A 20,722-nucleotide genomic window follows, 5' to 3' on the forward strand; every position below is an offset into this window, starting at 1 on the left:
TATACCTGGTACCAGCCCTGGCTCTGTCGCTTGATAAAATTTGTAACTTTCTACAGACCTCTTAAGATTTGAATCTTGGTTCCCTCATCCCTAAAATGGGATGGTTCTTTCTTTGCAACCACACAGGGTCACAATTCAAGGGTACTATTTTCTCACCTCTATATTTAGGGGTTTGTACTAGATTCTTTTCATAAATTTTTTTTTTAGAGAGAATGAGAGAGAGAAACATCAATTTGTTATTCCACCCATTAGCTGATTCCCATATGTGTCTGCACATAACTTTGGTTTATCTGGACGACACTCCAATCAACTGAGCCACCCAGCCAGGGCTGAACTAGATTGAAATTTTGCAAGCTTTCTTTAGAAGTGCATTCATCTTTTAGAATAAAATCTAACAAAAAAAATCCCTACATATAAAACAGATGAAGACCTGCTTGCTCTTGTGGCCCTGAGGGAGAAGGCTCTGAGTCCTAGATACTCTCTTCCCCTATTTATAGAAGGTCCCTGAGGTACCTTTGTGCCCTAGAGTTCCACTGAACAAAATGGGGAACTCACTGTGCTAGATGATTATTTTATAAAGTACCTTCTAGTTCTAAAATTTTGTAAATCGGAATTTTCTAACATTGTGTATTTCTATGACAAGATTTAACCCCTGTTTTATTTCTTCATTTATTAATATATTGTGGGAAATAGTTGCCAGCTTTACTGAAACCAAAACACGTTTCACTACCCTCTCCCTATTTGTGAAGTCAATCTTTCTGCCAAAAAACAAAATTAAATTTTGATGGAACATAGTACTGTGTAATGAGAAAAACACCAGACTGGGAGTGAGAAGATAAAAGTTCTAACCCTGGCCCTGCTTTTAACTATTCACGTTGATGAAGCCAAGGAACTTTACTGACCTATCCAAATCTTTACATTAGGAGGTTGAGTGACTTAGTAATCATAGTCATGGGATCATTTATGGATGCCACACCAGAATAAGTTTCTTTAAATTAAATGACTCTCAAATTTCCACCTGCCTACAGGCCAAGTTACTCTATCACACTACCATTCATATGTATATGTATATGTATATATATATATATATACATATATATACATATATATATATATATATATATATATATATATATATATATATATATACTCACCCTATTCAGAGAGGAAGGGGAGGTGAAGAAGACAAATTAAGTTGTAAATGACACCACCAGGACATAAAGCTAGAAATATCAACTGAATCATTGCTTTGTTTGCACAGGTGGTTGGAGCCCACAGTGTGCCTTGACCCCAACTCACCAAGCGGGAGCCACATCTCCATTAATAAGGGTTCTGCTAGGCATTAAACACAGTATGGGCATTTGTGAGGGCAAACCAGAAACCCCAGAGTTTGGAGAACATTTAAAGAAACCATTTGGGTTAAGGACCCAGGTCCTGGGGGTGGACCAAAAGGCATGACCCCACAAGGGGCCAACAGCATGATTCATTGCCTCCAAGTGTGCATGTCCTGGGAAAAGGCAACAGGCGCTGCCTGGGAAGACAGGAGACTCTTGTGGTGGACGCAAGAACAACAGCTCTGGTCATGGCTGTGACTTGGTTATAAGTTAACTTTATGGGTCACTGAGTGTCTGGAAACAGACTATAAAAAGAAGAAAGGGTGGCCTCAAGCAGCTTTGTGTTGGAAATGGCTGTGACCAGTTGCTTCTGGAAGGGAGATGTATTGACTGCAATAAAACTTGATGGGCTCAGCACTTGTCTGTTAACGCTGGAATCGGAAGTAAACTTTGGACCTAAGTAATTGGTATGAAGCTGTGCTTCAGAGCAGGAGCAGAGGGGATTTTATTCCAAGCAGTAAACAATATGGTATCCAGCTGATGCATATGATCCACCTTCTTTGTGACCTCTAATCCTACAAGCCTATCGGCAGGCAGATCTACATTAATCCCACAGTTCAAACAAGTTGGTACAGTTTGACTTTCACTATACTGACTTCTTTAAAAATGTTTTACCCTGTTGTTCTTGGAATAGCAAAACATTTAGGGTAAAAATAAATTAAAACATCAGTCTTCAAGACTTGTTATCATTAACTGTGTCTTTTGGGGGGAGAATAATGCATTGTCTTTAATATTAACTTTTATGGAACCGTCAACTCTAGCTTTCTTCAGTTAGTCAACAATTATTTATTAAACACATACTGCACAGGATCTGATGTTATAGAGCATACCATCCAAAGTTGTAGGCAACAAATAAAACAAGATTATATTCACTTTCATTCATCAGAAATATTTTGAAAACTACACATTTTTTTTTTTTCAGTTTGTGGGAGGTACATTTCAATGCAGAAAGACATTGAACTGTTTCAGGAGGCCAAAGAGCTAACCTTAACTATCATTATCTATAGTTGTGTGGCAATTAGAACATAACATTCACACCTCCGAGCCACAAGAATGTTTATCTGAAAAATGAGGATAGCTAAACTGGGTCATATTCCAAATCACAAAGCTTAACTATAATAATAGGTAATGTTTATTGAGTCAAGCCCTTTGCATTCTTTATCAGTTTTTCATTGTAGCAGCCCCATAATGTATATATTACTATTTTCTCCTCTTTTCAAATAAGGAAACTGAGCTTAGAGACATTCTGAAACTTATCCATGGTCACGCAGTGAGTGGCAGACCTGATATTTCACCCTAGTTTTCCCCCAGCTCCCAAATGATACTCACCCATTTCACATTAATGAGTTGCTTTAGAGTTCATCCAGAAAGCAAAGCAACTTACTTTTTACCTTATATCAAATTTTCACTTGAACTTCCTCGGAGCTGCTCACAGAGATCACTTCTACGTTGGTTCCTACTCCCTAATCTTTAGAGAGTCGTGTGTGATTGCTGAAGCCAGAGAGGGCAGAAACATCTACCTGGAGAGAAGGAGGTACTTCACAGACAGCATGCCCACCCCTGTGAGGACAGATCAGGTAGGAGATTAGATTTTGGCTGGTGACCATGCCCTACCAGTGAGAATCCAGGAGGCAACAGCTACCCCAGAAACACCCAGGTAGGAGTGACAAAGGGAACTCAATGATGCCTGACCAAGGCCTTCCTGTTACTTTCTCTCACACATCTCTTATTTCTGGCCTCTAACTCTTCCAGTCAGCACCCAATGATCACAATGCCATGTGTGGCTAAGTAATAGCAACGGAACCTTCTTTCTCAGGAAGCTGGGGTGTCCAGATGGGAAATGGGGAAGCCCAGATTGGTTTCTGGTTCCTCCACACCTGGGGTTATTGTTGCTCCTTCATGGACACCTACAAAGTGTTCACATGCCCCATCAGATAAAACACTACAGACCGAGTGACCAAAAACGTGGGGTCCCTGGAATGAAATGACCCCACTAATGCAAACAGAATTTCCACAGACTCTGAGGAATGGTTGGTTGCCACAATATTTAAAACAAAAAAATAGCAATTTCTACAGGGAAGGACAGTCATGAGCCAGAGATGGATTACACGCACTTTCTGTTCTTAGAAATCTCACTGTCTCCTAGGGCTCACCAGGGATTCATCCTTCTACTTAACATCTCTCGAGAGAGTCCAGTTATCCTAAGACCAGAAAGATAAGAGAGATAAGTATAATTTTTTAAAAGTACACAAATGATTAACATGTTTTTAATGGACTGAATAGAACATAATCAGTTAAGGAATGTCAACCTCAAGAAACTGCACATTTTATCTTGAAAATCCTGAAGCTGTCAGAAACAATAAAAAAATCTTACTCGTTTTCAAGAAAAAGGAAGCAATTATACATATTCTCAAGAATAAAGTGGAAGAGTCAATTCACCATTACTTGTTTATATTAGATTAATCTTGAATCTGTAGGGTGGATACAAATTATACTTCCTCCAATAAATTCAATTTTGTGGATAAAGATGTACTTCTCTTCTGATCTATTTTTAGTTACTTGAAAAGTGCCCCACATTTTGCTGACCACATATATATTATATAAAACCACTCTCAGTTCCCTGAGGTGATAATTACTATTTGGGGAATCCCTCTGGAGAAAGGAGTGAATGTTCCAGTGAAAAGAACTCTGGCTTAGATGCCTGGAGACCGAAAATTGATTCCAGCTCTGCCCCAAACTAGATGTGAACTTAGAGACAAATTACTTCACCTCTCTAGTTCTGGCAAAAGCAAGGGAGCAAAATTAGATATCTTTCTAAGATTCCTTCCAGCTCTGAAATTCGGTCTTTGTCCAGCTCTCATGAACAAAAGCAGGGATTCCCTCCAGTCCAAGAACATGGGATCTGCTGGGCAGACTGGTAAAGGGTGTGCAGAACTAGAGGCTGAGCCAGGGATCCTGGAAACAAATACATAACAAATAGGCAGAGGCAAAGGCTGCTGCCTAACTCCCAGGAAATTCCCTGGATACCTTCCAGCTAGAAGGAGCTTTTCCTGGTTCCATTGGGAGCACACACTGAAGATTAGTGCAGAAGTATTCTTGGGGTGTGACATTGAGTAAACCCATTTATTGTCCTCAAATTCAGTCAGGAAAACTTTTATCAAGACAAAGGGATAGTCTTAAAAAGTTAAAAGCAGCAGGAATGAGGAATTCAACAAAGAATGATGCCTCTAATTAGAAGAGGCCATCTTCCATCCCAGGGGCAACAGAGGCTGCTGACTGGGCTCTTGTGCCCCCATTTGTGATGATAGGAGCAGTGAGTCAACATGTGTACCACCAGCAGCCTGGCCTTGTGCAAAAACTTCACTCTTTGGAAATGCTCCTCTGTTGAGATACAAGCTATCAGCAACAGTGAAAGTAGCCACAACCAAAGAGGCTGGCCTGAGAAAATGTTCCCATTTCAAAGGGAACATAGGAGCCCCCCAGATCTCAGGTACAGGAAAAGAGGAGCCTTTGGTAAGGACAGGATGTTCCAGCGAGTCTGTATGTGGATAGTTCACCCACGATACTTGTTCTTGTTTCTCCTACAGTTAATGTTCATGATGCTTCTTCTCTGGGTTCCTAGGGCCTGGAAAAGAAGGGATTTATATTAAAACCAACATCCCCACCAGCTACCCACCATCAAGCCTTCGTACCCACTCTGTGCTTCTGTTCCACACATTGGCCTCTCCATGGCTGCTCACAGTGTGGCAAATGACTTCTTCAAGGGCGAGAGAGGGCGGAGGGAGAGAGGAAGAAAGAGGGAGACTGAAGTTCAAGACAGAAAGCCATAGCTTTTGGTTCTTTTAATTGATTTTAGAGAAGGAGAAACATCAATTTGTTGTTCCACTAATTTATGTATGTACTGGTTGCTTCTTATACATGCCTTGACTGGGGATTAGACCTCCAACCTTGGCATATTGGGATGAGGCTGTACCAACTGAACTATCAAGCCAGGACCAAGCCATAGACTTCTATAATCTAACCTTGGAAGTGCTATATCATCATTCCTGCCATATTCTGTATAATCACACAGACCAACTGTGGTATAGTGTAGAGATGGTTACAGCGTGTAGATACTGGGTGTGAATACCAGAAAGCAGGGATTGTTGGGGACCATCTTGAAGGCTAGCCACCACAACTACCATGGGGCCTTCCTGGCCCTCATTGTCCTAAGGTCCAGCCATCTTATTGGGTTTTCCCTCTCCTTCCTCTTTATTCAACTGTTCTCCTCAGTACAGTGAACTCTTCCCCTTATTCCTCATCTGATTTCCATTTCTAAGGGGTCTCATCTACCCCAAACAGGCATTTCCATAGTCAGTTCACTCTCTAAGAAGAATTGTCAGTAAATCTTTTAAAAAATGGAAAGTTTTTTTTACTATGTTTTATAGTTTATGTATGTATTTATCAATCTATTAGCCCATGATAACAAAAGGAAAAGCTTTAAATAATTGTAAAGCACTAAATGTTTCTTACATTTGTCTCTCATCTTTCCTACTCCCTACCCAAGATCACAGTGCCCTTTCCTGTGAGAACTATTTACTCCTTGGAATGAGTTTACTTGTCCGTGTATACATTTTCCCCTCGTGTTTCCCATGTCGTTTTTATCCAAGCTATATGGAAATACAGTGTCGCTCTTAAACTGGCTGAGTCTGGGGAGAGAAACCAGAGAGTATTGCCCATCTATGCCAGGTGAGGACATTGTGAGCTTTATCTGTACTAACATAAATTCAGGTGCCTGGGGAGGGCCAGGTTATTTTTATGAGACACTACCTCTTGAAGATGTTATGAGAATTAAATGAAACAACATGGATAAAATGCTTAGAATAGCACCTGGTACCAAATAAGTGCTCAATGGCTGCTAACTCCTGTTCTTAGATAAATGGAGCAAAGGTACATCAGCTTTGGTTATAAACAGTTATTATATCAGTACCATCCACATTCCTCTCACTACCTAAAATTACCAATATCCTGGTTTAGATTTGCCAATGAATGCCTCTGTCTTCTTAAAACACAAAAATCCCTTATGTTAAGAGAAAAAAATATATCCAGCAAAAGACCATTGACTCAGAATGTCCAACCTAATTTTCATGTATGCATATATTTAGCCAATGTTATTGAACATTTACTAAGTCCCAGGCACTATTCTAGGGATCAAGCACAGGAAACAAAGACATCCAAAATTCCTGCCCTCATAGAGCTTATATCTGAGTAGGTACAGACTGATAATAAACACAAATATATGTGAGACTAAGAAGAAAAATAATGCAGTAAAGCAGAGTGACAAGATGGTGTACTATATTAGATCAAGTTGTCACAGAATTTAGACCTATTGGCTCCAAAGAGTACAATAGTTGAAAAAAAGATGTTTTCCCAGGTAAGGAATGGTGTATAATATGAGAAATAAAAAATGGCAAGAAATAAAGGAATTAAAAAGAGAATGGTTTAGAAAACACTTTATATATTATGCACATGCTATTTGAAGCCACCACAGAATGTGTTAAAAATCTGCCATCATTCTGCATCCATTGTATACACATCTGGACTTAACCTTAAAATAAAAATAACATGTGAAAAAGAAAACCCAAAATATTTAGTTATGGAAATAAAATGAATATGCCATTTTTTTAGTTCTTTTCTGGAAAATTGGGATATTCAATGCATACTCACTTCCTTAAAAAATGGCCTAAACACACAAAAAATCATGTTATAATTTTTAAAGATATGACATTTTTCTTCACTGGAAAATCCTTATTGGTTGCACATGGAGGAATAGCAAATTCACTTCTCTTCAGAAGGTGTTGTTACGGCATTCATAGATGGAAGGGGAAGAGGAGGCAACAGCTCTTCTGCGAAGAACTATCTGTATCATTGGTTGACGCTTGCTATGCTTTTCTTTGCAAATTTCCCTCAGCCTCTTTATCTGATGAGTCTGCTTCACAGTAGGCAATGTGCAGCACTGTTCTTTGAGATTTGTGAGCTTTGCACAAGATTAAATGGCCTCTAGTAGAGTCATTTTTGATCCGCCCGTTACTACCCATACTGAACCACTATGAGGTTGCTTTTCTGGTGGGACTGTCACCACACACCATGTGCCTTAGCAAACTGTTCCTGGTATTGGTATTAAAAAAACAAAACAAGAAAACAGCCCTGGCCATTGTGGCTCAATTGGTTGGAGCGCTGTACCATAACTGAAAGATTGCAGGTTTGATTCCCAGTCTGAACACATACAATAGCAGGTGGAAGGTTTCTTCCTGGTTCAGACACATACGATCCCCGGTCTAGATGAGTGTGGGAGGCAACCGATTGATGTTACTCTCTTGCATGGATGTTTCTCTTTCTCCTTCCTCTCTCTCAAAAAGCAATGGAAAAAAAAAAATGTCCTCTGGTAAGGATAAAAATAAATTTTTTAAAAAGTAAATAATAGCTTTAAATTTCTATCATCTGAAATTTTCCTGTGTTTAGACATCGACATAAACAATCAGCTATAGTAATATTTCTATCATGTTTTATGATTAACAAAGCCCTCTCCTATGCTTTAACTCATTTATCTCACAGCAGCCCTGTGAAAGATGGAAGCTGGAAATGCAAGCCAATCCCAAAAACATTTCTTTCTATCCCTGGACATGTTGCTAGACTAAATTTCCCAGCATCCCTTACACTTAGGTATGGCCATGGACAGAGCCACTTTCTGGTCCATAGAAAATTCCCACAGGAGCTGCTCCACACTCTTTCCCTTTCCACAGCAAACTTGTGGAGACAGAGGAGCCACGAGATGGAGTTTGGGTCTCCAAGTTTGCAGATCTAGTAAAGTTAGCTGAGAATTAAGAAGTCCCATTTTGGAAAAAAACAGTGCCAGTGGCATTACACCACAAATATGTGGGGGTTTTCTGTTATAGTAGCTAGTGTTACCTTAATAATACATGTTTCTACAGTGTTTTATTGCTAACACACAGCTTCATATATTTTATCTCATGTGATAAAGCTGGGACCAAAGGCTATTTTTATTACCTTGTCCCTTTTTCAAATTGAGCAAACAAGACTCAGAGAGGCTAAATAATGTACCCAATTACTGCTAAGAGTTGGAGTTAGGTATCTGATTTAGGTCTATCCAGACTCAAACCCTGGGGTCTTGCCATGAAACCATGATCATTTTACAAGATGTTAACCATGATAATTTTACATTGATCTTAACCTTCTAGGTCATTCTGTAGGTACTATGTTGAGGGTGATTCTTCATCAGCATGCACTGGCTGCTAATTTTTTCTGGGTCTGAACTGAAGAATTAAGTGTGAAGTCACCTGCTCACTGCTTGTAAGGCTGCATGAATGACATTATCCCATTGGTCTTTGATAAGGATGCCATCTATTCTCTGGCGAGGCCACTTCCTGGACTTCTTCCCTAAAATACAATAGAAACATGTCAGCCCTTTCATTCTGCCCCACTTTAAAAGAAAATGCTTGAATCCTTTAAATAATCACTGAATAAATATTCAATGCCTGCTGGGTGCAGAGCACTGTGCCTGATGCTGTGGGGGATATAAAGCAAGTAAACAAAACACACAGCCCAGTGGCTGAGAGGACAGACTGTAACAAGTGCCTGAATTTAAATTCTGGTTCCACTACTTACTGGCTGTGTGACCTTGGACAAATTACTTAACTTCTCTGTTTCTGTGTTTCCTGACCTGTGGAATGGGAATAATATTAGTTCCTATTCATGAAGATATTGTGAAAAATAAATAAAACAATGCATAGAAAGCATTTAGAATGGCACCTGGCATCAAGTAAGTGCTTGATAGCTGTTAACTGTTATTCTCAGATAAATGAAGTAGTTGGACCTACATCTCAGCAACAAACAATTGTGCCATCCACAAATTTAGATCATTATGAGAGTCCATTTTCCTCTTACTATCTATAATTACCCCTATCTTGGCACAGTTATTTTGAAACCATAAAAATCTTTTCCCATCATGTACTAGTGATTTTCCACTCTCAAATCTTTTCTGTAATCAGGCACTAAGGGTAAAAAAACACACAATAAGCTTTTTTTTTTTTTTTTTCCTTCCTGCGCCAGGCACTACACTAAGCACTTTACCTCTGGGTTTCTGATTTTGCTGTGTTGTGTTTAATCCTCTCAACAACTCAATTTCCCAATTGGAGATGAAGCTCCCTAGACTTCAGAGAAGATAGTATGTTAAGTATCAGACTTGAGATTCAAAAACCTGATCCTTCTGCTCCAAAGCCTGAGCTCCCAACCTTAAACTAATCCTCTCACTGACCAGCTCTGATTCTAGGATAGTCTGATTAAAGAAGCAGAATTTCACAACCTTTTAAGAATACAGTCAAGACAGAAAAGATATGATTGTTTTAACCTACCTCTGAATCTAGGAAATGAGGAGGCCTTGATATTAACACTGCAGCTTCTCTCCAAAGTGCGCGGGACCCTTGAAAAGGATTATTTTAATCATGGGTGTCATATTTTATGATTGTGTCTGTTTGTATTTAGTACACTTGTTATCCTTGATGTTTTCGCCCCGAGGACATTCAGCTGAACAAAATTGCCTACATCTTTGTGGATTACCCTTCCTGCATCCATAAGTTATCTGCCCTTTTAAAACAGTTTGCATTAAAGCACTAAGTGTTTGTTCTAATGGGAATAGACAGCTAGTGTGTTTTGATGCAAATGACTTCTCCCCACTCACTCCCCAGGCCGGAGCTAAATGTGCAGCAGCAAGCAGGGCTCTGTGCTTCCAGGGTAAGCACAGCAGTTGGGGGCTGCACGGTGACTTAAGCCCCTGCTCCATGGTGTTAGGGAGGCTAAATGAGACATCAGAAAAAGAGGCAGCATGGTGAGCAGCTATGTTTTAAGGGCACTTATCATAATATTCACCTCTCTTGTTTTTAAGAAACTTCCCTTCAGGCAGTTTTGTTTATGTAGGTGTTAAACTGTTAAGTATATAAAATCATAAGTCCAGTCCATTGTATCACAGGGTTTCATTTTTTCCTGGACTTTTTTTTTTTTTTAAACTTTGAAAGTATTTCTGAATGTTATCCATGGTAAAAATCAAGAGTTCAATTTTAACTTATACTTTATTCTGGCATTTAAATGTATCATGTTATGCGTTTCTAAGTATGTGTTATTTAGCTACTTTTACCTGAATAAAGAAGCCCAATCTCAGTATAATAATAGATCTGAATATTTAAGTAGAAAAAGGGAAACAAGCAGAACACTCAGGGAAAGGGGAAAAGTTAAAAAAAAAAAAAAAAAAAGAGTATGGCCACCTCTCTTGGTGAAAATAAATACATTTCTCCCCATATTTCCTTTTTACATTAACTGACTTTGCAAGAAAAATATGTAGAAAAGGGGCTATTTAAAGACTAATGAGATGTTTGAGAAATGGGCTCTGCAGGCAAAAGGCAGCCCACGGAAAGAATTCCACATAACCTTAATTGTTGTTAAGATTATAGTGAATAATTAGTTAGTTCTCAAGCAGTAATTGCTCCAGAGTCACTTCCAGCAAGGTTCTGGCCAGAGCGCCCAGCACACTGGGCTCCCTGCCTGTTAGCGGTTGAGACAGCACAGTTCCTCTGTGGTGGGAACGGAGAGGAGTTGCCCTGGGAGCTCTGGCTGGGGGGCTGTTAAGCCATTTGAAAACCATTAGATGATCTGCACACTGGTGCAGCCAGGAGTCCCAGAGCAACTTTCTCATGCACTCCACGCCAGCCTCCCCTGCATTCCACGCTGTCCTCGTGTCCACACTGGGACCCCTCAGGTCCTCGTGAGCACTGCAGGCCGGACTTGCGAGATCCCGACCTGCTACCTTGGCAGCTGCTGCTCTTGTAACACCTGCCCTCAGTCATTCTGGGTGCCTGGAAAGAATTTTCCTGGGATTCTCGGTTCTCCACCTTTGTTTCCTAAGCAAAGCCCCCGCCAATCTAGTGGTTCTAAAGGTGTGGTCTGCTGAGCATCCACATCATGATCACAAGGGAGAATGCTGAAAATGCAAATTCCTGAACCCATCCCAGACCTATTGCATTGCACCCTCAATAGGCCCTGGGAAAATGCACTTAAGAATCACCTTCCTTAATGAATACTGCTTCCTTATAATGCATGCTGAAGTCTGAGACCCACTTTGCTAGTCACATGACTCCTTTACCTTTCTATCTCAGACTTCTCTCATTCCTGCTGCTGCTTCTCCAGCATCTCTTTTTCCATAGCTCACAAGAATTCCCAAAAAGAACAAGAATGAGGCTCTAATTATCTCTGGTCCTCCCCTCAAAGCCTCCTTTATTTTCTGCCTCACTCCCTAAATTTTTCCCATGAGCAGACTCAAGGGCATTTTAAATTCCACCCTTATCCTCTCCCACTTGAAAAGCAAATGCTTGCATCTTTTAAATAATCATCTTTCTGTCTCATTGGCCTTTCTTCTAGACCCTTTGGCATGATGACAATTAAAGTAAAAACTAAGCTTTTCCCCTGCTTTCAGGAGGCCGGGTCCCCAGAATCGACCAACATGGCTGCCTACCAGGACGCAACACCTGCTACCTACACCTTTCCACCACACACCATCACCGTGACACCATGCTTCAGGCAGGGCCTCAGCTCTCTCCAGGCCATTCCACTGTATATCCTTAAAGGAAGAATGGGCTTTGTGTTAGGACCAGCAAACAAGAACACTAAATGTGAGATTCTGCCAATCTGATATCAACTCCCACATGTGGTCCTGTCCGCAGTTACACGTGGACTACAGACAGCATAAGAAAGTTCTACTGCTGTCAGTAGAAGTCATGCTCTTCTGGACTCTCAGAGACAGCCTCTGTGGGTTGGACAGATGGCTTATCAGTACTGAGTTCCCAGAGAGGCTTCTATCTATACAGGTCACCAAGAGAGAAGGGCAGTCTGCCTGGCTGCATCTTCTCAAACCCCCTCAAACCCCTGGGGTGACAGGGGCAATAGAAGTTCAAAGGATAGCCATCAACTAAAAAAAACTTTCCACTTGCACATGAATCATGAATTCTAAGGTCAAGATTGTTCCACTTTTCCCTTTATTCCCATGGCTAGGACTCCACTGGCTCTATGAAATGGAGTTGGAGGGAAGAGCCATCTGCATTTTGGCACAGAAGGCAGCCTGGTGCATTCCATTTTGTTTCTGGAATTGCGATACCCACCACCCCAGAGAAAGATTTTTTTTTCCTTATGGAATAGATTCCCTACTATTTTTTCATAGCAATCCCACGAGATAAAAAAAAAAAGAAGACTGACAAAAAGGTTCAGGGTCTGAAATTTGACCTCACATTCTATTTGGGACCCGATGAATTATGTAGGAGAGATTTTACAGTGTGCTGTTTCTGACCCAAATAACAAATGAGTATCCTCCTCTCTTGCTCCCATTGCTTAAGCAAAAAAACAGCTGTGTGCAGCATCTGTAAGAGTGGTTCCAACCTTGTTTTATCCTATTTGATTCCCACTTGTTTTTATGTTTTCCATAAATGATTGAAGAAAAGTTCTCAGTTGGAAATAGCAATAAAATCTTCCATAAATTCTTGGTTAGCACGAGCTTCAGGCAGCTCACTGGGTTCTCACTCTGCAGTCCCGAGGTCTGTGGAGGCTGGCTGGCTGAGATGAAAGGAGAGCCCGGATCCTGTCAAAGACAAAACCCCATGGCCAGGGTCTTCCCTTGGCCCTCCTTGGCAACCACAGAATATGTGGTTTCTCTTTTGAGCCACAGTCCCTGTTGTTGTTCCTCTAAATCCCTTTTCTTCATGTATTAAATAAGGAGTCATAGTACCTCTCTCTAAACACTCAAGACAGTACCACGCACACAGTACAGATTAATTTTTAGGTATCATTGGAACAATTACTGCTTAAGAACTTTTATTAATCACTCACTTAATATCATGAAAATTATGAACATTTGTTGAGAGACTGCAATAAGCATTTTACCTATTTGTGTAGTGTAGTCCTCAAAGCAGCCCTATGAGGTAGCTATTACAAGTCCATTCTGTGGAACAAAAAAATTAAAGTTTTAAAAATTTAAGTAATGGATCCAGGACTCTCCCCTCACAGATGGAGAAGCAGGGGCTGTGCTCACCAGAACCTGTGCTCTTTCCCACATTTGACAACATCCAGCATCGATAGCCTGTTGTGCTTTCTGGACAGTGGGGGCTCAGGAAAGACAAATGAGGAAGGGCTCTGCTCCACAGACTGCATGTACCCCTCGCCATGACTCCCAAGTCCTTGAACGGTTGGTGATAAGGTAATTGAAGGGATATAATGAGAGAGACATGCTCAGCTGCCCATCACCTGCCTTGAGGACAGTTTCCTGGTCCTCCGCTTCCGTGAAGTGGGCCTGCCTGAATCCTCTCCCTGCTCCTGGTACTGCAATCTTCCCAGCTTCATTTGTATCCATTGTTAAAGCAGGAGCTCTACCCAGACCAACTGCCTATCAAATTGTCTTGGAAAATTCATGTTTTACCTGAACATGTACCTTCTCAGAAAACCTGAGAGGAGGATTACTGCTCTCAAGAGCCCAATGTCTGGAAATCAGACAGAAAGGAAAACAACACTCAATGAACATTAACAAAAACAGAAAAATCAACCCAGAGTTGACCCAGACTCTACCCAGCCTCCAGCTCATACTGCTTATGCACAGCAAAAGCCACTCTACCTTCAAAGAACAGCAAGAGTTTGTGTCTTCTAACCTGCTCCTTCCTATCAAATCCCTAGGGTCAGATTTGGTGATAATTTGACTCCAACTAATAATCACATAAGGGAATTTTGCAAATTTATAATTTCCAAAGAGCACATCAGCCAATATTCTATCAATTTCTTAACTCCATTTCTTTCATTAAGGAGTTATTTCTGTTCCCAAGTGGGTCATTAGCTTTCTCCCCACTTTGATTAATTTAATTCATATTGTCAACTGCTTCTGTGGTTGTATGAACTGACAGGAAACTTGAAAGCTCTTGCTTTCATCCAGTCTTTCACCAGAAGAAATCTCATCAACTCCAATAGTATTTAAAGACTTTAAGTCATTTTAAAATTTTCCAGTGAAGGGTATTTTGCATTTCCCATAGAGTAGTCTTAACTTTACCACAACATTTAGGGCCAAGTTTTGTCTAGGTGAGGCTCTTTTAATTACCCAGTGCCTCAGTCCTAACCAAACCAAACTACTGTTTATCTATACCAAATATCTTTCTTCCCTTGTCTTGCCTGCTATTGTTTTCTTTTTGCCCAAGTTAAGAAGCTTACCTCCCATTCTTCAGCAAAGGAGGCCACAGCCTCAGGATAGACAATCATGCTATCAAAACTGTAAACTCAGTACAAACTTCTGGAAATAATGGAATGCAATCATTTTAGAGCCTTTCTAACTAAGCCCGAAGTTCGGAGAGGTGTGCGCCAGGAAGGACGCATGAGGAGGTAAGACAGTTTTGTGTGTGCTTGGTTAGAAACGGAAATTTCTAAGTGAATGCAGTTTTCCAGAAAAGGGAAATAGGCAACAGGATTGAAAAGATGTCTATTGTGAAATGGTCTTTATACCAGGATTTCAACATGTTTTTCCAAATGTTCCACAGCAAGTAAAACAGTGCATCTCCTCTGCTATCATGAAGCTGAGCAACACTGACGGACTCTGGAAGACCCAAGTAAAATGTGCAAATTCTGCCTCCCTCTCCTGGACTACTTTTCCAATTGATTTTCATGGAAATATTAACAAGTGCTTTGCCAAATTCTACTTTAGTATGATCACGTCTCATTTTTCTCTCAGTCTAATGAGATGGGCAGCAGGCAGGGACAGGGAAGAAGTGAACCTGGCGGGGAGCGAGAACAGGGCAATGTCCACAAACATGAATGTAATCAAGCTCAGGTTGCGAGAGCCAATGAAAACGTTGTTAGGCCCAGATATAAATATTTTGTTCCTTTCTGCCAGGCACCGTAGTTTATGACAGGAACTGCGGTTTAGAAATTCATGGGCAAGTGTTATAAATTTGAGAACATACGTTGGACCCCTTCCCATTCCAATAAGCAGTCACAGGTGTGGTTTTCATGAAATTGTATATTTAGGGAGGGAGTGGTTGGGAGGGAGAAGAGAGAATTGCATGTTCTAACCAAACTGTATTTGCATACACATTATGCATTACCCAACACACACTTGTGCAAAGATGATTAAATATGTTCTGTGTTGGCAGCCTCTTACTGTGTTTCTTTAATGCTCGAATAGCAAATAGCTTCCTCTTGCATTGCAAACCCAATCACTGTGCAGTGGCTGTTTGAAGTAGTATGTTGAGAAGAATTCAGAGGCCATATCTGGTTTCATTCAACAGTTTTTATTCTGTGCCTACTGTGTCCTGTGCACAGTGTGGGGCTGCTGCATTTTATTACTTCCTGGGGTGGCACATACATTCCCATAGAGTCCTCCTGGAGTGTGCAGCCCAGCAGCCCTGTGAGGCCCTGGGAACTGCAGAGGGTTTAAAAAGAGTATAGTGACCAACAGGACAGAGACACGGCATAGGAGAGCAGCAGTGGGAGGGGGTGAGGGGGGGTGGGGTTGCAATGTTTGTGTCATGTATTTTTGTCATCCCTGGTGAAGAACCATCAAAAATATACTTGCTAGGTGGCTCAGTTGTTAGGAGTGTCAACCTGTACACCAAAAGACTGTGGGTTCAATTACCTGTGAGAGCACATATGTAGGTTGCAGTTTCCATCCCTGGTCAGGGGCATATGGGTGGCAACTGGTAAATGTTTCTCTCTCTCTCTCTCTCTCTCTCTCTCTCTCTCTCTCTCTCTCTCTCTTCCAACTTTATCTCTCTCTATAACCAAAAAACATGTCCTTGGATGAGGATTTAAAAGAATTATTAGAAGTCCTCTCTCTATTCTTTTGCATGACTGAGTTATTTTAGTTGAAGATGTTTAGTTGTGCAACACCACTGAGCTATAAAGGCTGTTAGGGTACTTTTTTATTCATTCATTTGACATACATTTTTGAGAACCATGGACAGACAGACTCAGGCACATGCCTCAGGAAGCTCCATGCTCCCTAATAGTCCAAGGCAATCACAAGTATGTGTGGTGATTGCTGGGATGGAGAAAACCAGGGTGCTGGGCAGGCAAGAGGAAGTCACCTCCCCCTGACTTCAGCGTCAGGAAAGGCTTCTCAGAGGATGCAACATTGGCACTCATACTCAAAGAACAATTTTTGACCTTCGTGGCTGGCTTAGGATAAAAGGAAAACATGATAAATTCTTAAAAATGTATTTGTCAAATGTACTTTCCTTTGAGCCAACAGTTTCATTTCTAGAACATTTCCTAAAGAACTAATCAAACAAGCACACAGATACGTAGGTACAGGGATGTTTGTCAGTGCCCCCTTTATAATAGAAGAGAGCAGGAGAAGGAGGAAGAAGAAAGAGAAAAAAACCAACATAGGTCATCAACAACAAGAGACTGGGTAGCCAAATCAAGGTGCATTCAGATGGTGAGGTAAAAATACAGCCATTAAAAATCATTTTGTAGAACTGTTTTTTGGTATGTGGACATGTTTGCAATATGTTCCCGAAGTAAAGAAAAAAATTGGACTGCAGAAAGGTGTATCTCTGTCTAGGGGCTTGCAATCCATGGATCAAAAAGTAGTTCCTGGACCAGCCATCACTAGGGAACCTGTTAGAATGCCGAATCTCAGGCCCAACTCAGACCTACTGAACCAAATTCTGCATTTTGACAGGTGCCCTAAATGCTCTGAATGTACATGATCATTTGAGAAGCACTGGTCTGGACTGTAGACTGATTTTGGTCAACAGTGAAGTTTCTATAATTCTTTACTCTGAGATTATAACCTTGCTTTGATAGAATTTAGTTGGTTGTTTTGCTACTGTTTCAATGGCCTTAAGAAAATAAACAGTTGGTATGATAATCCTAAGTGTTGTTTTGAAATTTTACTAAGAAATCTGAGAATCATAATGAATGCTAAAACACACCACTTTCAAGTACCATATTATTGTGGGTGTGTGGTTTGGGAACATGTAAATTACATATAAATAAGAGTTCCCTTTGGGAAATGGGATGATGGACACTTTCAGCATTTTCTTTTTCTCAGAGTTGTCTAAGTTTTCTGAATGTACAATTAAAAATACAGGTTGGCAGGAAAAGCTGGAGGCGCCTATAGAAGGCAGATGTTTGGTCCAGTAGCTTAGGGGAGCCTGATGCATTGATAATGCATGGACTGTAGACCCAGTCAGCCTGGGTTCTAATCTCAGCACCACCACTTATGAGCAGTGAAAGCTTGTCCAGGTCACGCATTGTCCTAGTGTCTTGTGTTCCTTATCTATAAGGTGGATTATGATAATTATAGTAGCTAATTCCAGGATGGTTCTGGGAAGTGCATTAGCATATGTGTTAGTTTACCATGGCTGCTGAAACAAATTGCCATAAACTGGATGATTTAAGACAACAGAAATTGATTCTTTCATACTTCTAGATGCCACAAGTCCAAAATCAAGGTGTCCTCAGGGTCCTCCTCTGTCTCGTATCTAGAGGAAAATACATCCTCACCTCTTCCAGCTTCTTATGGCTCTAGGTGTCCCTTGGCTTGTGGTTGCATCACTCCATTAACTGCCTCTGTCTTCAATGCCTTCTCTTCTCTCCCTGAGTCTTCTGTCTCTTATAAATAAACCTATAATTGGATTTAGGGCATCCTTGGGTAATCCAGGATGATTCCATCTCAAGATCCTTAGCTTAATGACATCTGCAAAGACTATCTTTCCAAAAAAGTACTGGATGTTAAGACATGGAGATATCTTGTGCCACCATTCAACCCTCTATAGCATATAGAATTCAACTTAAAATAACACATGACACTTAACAAGTGTAGTTTTTGTCTCATTTCAGTTCTCTGGAAAGCTTCTGTTCCAGAATTTTCTCTAAAGGTTCTTGCTCGGGGAGAAGCCCTTTGCTTTCCAATTTCCAATGCAAGTGAATTATTAATATTACTGAAGATCTCCCTCTCAAAATCATTGTTAATAAGGGGCTCAGCATTTCTGTTCTTTATGATTACTATTGAAAACAGAAAGAGAGTTTGAGGAAAACAACAGAAATCCTAACAGGAATTCTCTCTAGATTAAAAATTAAGTAAAGGGAGCCCATAGAGTCACTTTTAACCTACACAATTCCATTTATTGTCTCTTTCTCCCAGCACTGATCTTATGTTCATCTAACAAATAACTATTCCTCAAAGACATAGGAGAGACTCTTGACCTCAGGCATAGGACAATGTGTCTTACACGACAGCCTTTTAGAAGGGAAGCCTCCAAGGGCAAGAGGAGAGAGCTTTTGGAAAGAAGTGATCACATCTCCTGGAGTGGTCATCCAGACCTGCTGGTAATCTTCTAGCAAATCCACTCAAGCAGGTTGTTGTCACCACCAACGCTGAAATAACAGTAGTTTCTTGTAACCACTTTAAGTCCTCAGATAGCATTTGGCCTATGGTGGGAGCACAGCATGTTTTGTTGAATGAATGAATGAATGAATGTGTTTATGACTTTGGGGGGCTCAAACTTTAGAATTCAAGGAGTAAGTTTCACCAGACAAGTTATGTACACTCTTCAAATATATATCCCCACACGGTCTGGTAAAGATTTCCCTAAGTGGGAAACTAAACTGCTGGGAAGATACAGCCTTTCCTCTGTCTGCCCTGTGATGTATTTCCAGAGTCAGGACTAAGGAGAGGATCCTACCATATAGTTTCTTGAGTGTACGTGTGAGGTGCACAATCAGCAACCAGCTGTCTCCCAACCTCCTTCCAAGGAAGTCAGCATAACCTCCACGGGGCCCCCATATATTTGAATAATGGTATAGGAGAGTCACAGACAGTATCCTTTCCTAAATCTTCCCAGGCAGCTTTCAACCTCACAATTGTAAGTCCAAGCTACAGATTCCTTTTTCACAGAAAGCCGAAGACTTCTCTTTGTGCACATTCAGGGACACATTTGTGGCTCTCACGAGCTGGCTTTGGGACCCTGCAGAAGAAGCAAACCTGCTCAGTCACCCATTTCAGTATCTCGTCAAACCCAGCTCCCTAACACTTAGCCCATAAAATTGTCATCCCTACATGCATACACAGGGAGGTAAAGCTGTCATTTGGTTATTTCAGTCTGGAAATAATTATAGCTTCCTGAAAAATTCAAACAACTAAGGCTGAAACTGAAGTTGTTATTTGGATGAGGAAACAACTGCTTCAGTTCTTCCTTCAATCTGTAGTCACCTATGAGTGCAGGTTCAAATGACATCCTGGCTATTAGTTCTATCTTTCCCTGGCCGACTCCAGAGTTAAACTCATTTACATTGAAGCCATTTCAAAAGAATCTATAAGGAGAGACTTTCAAATAAATAGAATGAGCAGTAACTGCAAAAGTTACACAACTGTACAGTGGAATGGTATACTTGGCTAATGTTTTTACATCAATGATGGCAGCGGTATTTTTATTTCAGGCTACAGGCAGGCTTGTAAGAATGTGAAAATCAATACAAAAGGTTTGTCGGGGGTGACATGTTTGTTAATGTTTTATTGATTATGCTATTGGTTGTAAATTTTCTAACTTAATAAAGCTCAAGATTTTTTGCAGTAAAAGACAGAGGTTATTTAATTAACTGGCCACTTAATGCAAACTGTGAACATGATACATTGTGACTGCTTCACAGTGACATCCAATTCATCACTCTCCAAATGGGCATGATGTCACACTCACACACACACACACACATACACACACACACACGAATATTATCTCACTGAAAGAATTAGGCAAAGGAAGGCTGATACAAAAAAGGAAAAACATCAACATATCCACTTAATACCAAAAGATTCTGGCAATGTACACATAATACTAAAAGAAAGGCTGAACATGCATATTGCTGTTTTCTTGACAAAAGGAAATTAGAATTAGACTGTTAAAAAGTTAAGCCAAATTACAAATGTCCCTAATTCAGGCAGCATTGTAAAAGAATTGATGATAATCCACTTTCTGAATCCAGAGTGAAAACACTATGACTTAACACAATGACCTTGTGAAATCACAATGATTTATTTAACATATTTAACAAATCAGATCAATCTAATCCAGCAACCATTAGTTTTGCTCTTTTCCAAAACTGTTCAGTCCATTCTATACAGTTTATATATAGTCACCCCTCAGTATTCATGAGGGATTCATTCCAGGAATACCCCTTCCAGTACCAAAATCTAAGGATGCTCTAGTTCCTTATACAAAATTGTATAATATTTGCATCCCCCCATACACAGT

Source organism: Furipterus horrens, unplaced genomic scaffold (assembly GCF_987537825.1).
Source record: "Furipterus horrens unplaced genomic scaffold, mFurHor1.1.pri manual_scaffold_3, whole genome shotgun sequence".
In the NCBI taxonomy this organism is placed as follows: Eukaryota; Metazoa; Chordata; class Mammalia; order Chiroptera; family Furipteridae; genus Furipterus; species Furipterus horrens.